Genomic DNA, 1,116 nt, shown 5'->3' with positions numbered 1-1,116 from the left:
ACTCTACCTACAAAAATTACTCTTTTGTAAAGGAACAGATGCATGTGAATCATTCAGATTGGATCTGATGCAATTTGGATTCAGAATTGAAGTTTATTCCAAATTACTGATTGTATATTGTGTAAATAACTAAAACCATTAAAAATAATAGATTTAGTATGAATGCTTTACTGCAGTTTACACCTAACAGACAGCAAATGGTTTTAGTATTAGCTTCGGTATGTACAACATCATAACTAACTTGCAATCTTTAAAAACAATATCATCTCTGATGCTGCCCTTTACTCAATGCCTTATGCAGTTGTTAAAAGCAAAGCTTTTGTAAATTTAATAGAAATTAAACACTTTATAACAAAATGAGATTTAAACAACATGATTACAAACACAGTTAAACCTTTGTGATATCAGCATGCTGCATGACTGTTTTAGCTTCATGCATGAGTACAGCATCCAGCTGCTAGTCTATATGAGTCCTAATAGATGTGGAGGTGGTGTTGGGTCGTTTTAAAATGCATAGCAACGATCAACATTTAGCAATTTACTGACATGACAGGAATCTAACCTGCAGGAGGTTGTCCATCATGGCTGTAGCTTTCATAAAAAGGAGGCATGTTATTGAAGTTTGCCCAAGATGGATTACTTAGTTTTACTCATTGCTTTTAGTGCAGTCAAACACATTTATATACACTGCACATGAATTCTATTCTTCCTAATCCTTGCAACTGGTTCCATTTTCTTTAGTCTGTTTCAAAAACTCCTTGGTGATAAGTGAGGTTGGTCAAAAAATAAAATAGCCAAAACTAATAGTGAGAAAGAAACTGCTTCACTTGTTTGATTGTTCCTGCTAAGTGAAACTCATTAGGACCAATGCTAATAAAGAATGAACCAATTAGTAAATTAGAATATCAAAATATCAAATATCAATGTGTGACCCTTTTAAAGTTAATATTTTCCCTAGGAAATAAACTATGATATAGCTAAAGGTGGATTCATTCAGAAAGGATTTGGTAGACACCACTGGGGAAAGGAGTGCTATTATTTAGATTGTACCACTGTGTTTTGAGTTTGCAGTGGTAGATACACATTTGTTTTAATTTTGATTGTTATTGCTGGAGG

Source organism: Somniosus microcephalus, chromosome 6, assembly GCF_052327205.1.
Source record: "Somniosus microcephalus isolate GS21.2 chromosome 6, FLI_Smic_1.0, whole genome shotgun sequence".
Taxonomy (NCBI): Eukaryota; Metazoa; Chordata; class Chondrichthyes; order Squaliformes; family Somniosidae; genus Somniosus; species Somniosus microcephalus.
Note: the sequence above shows the minus strand (reverse complement) of the source record.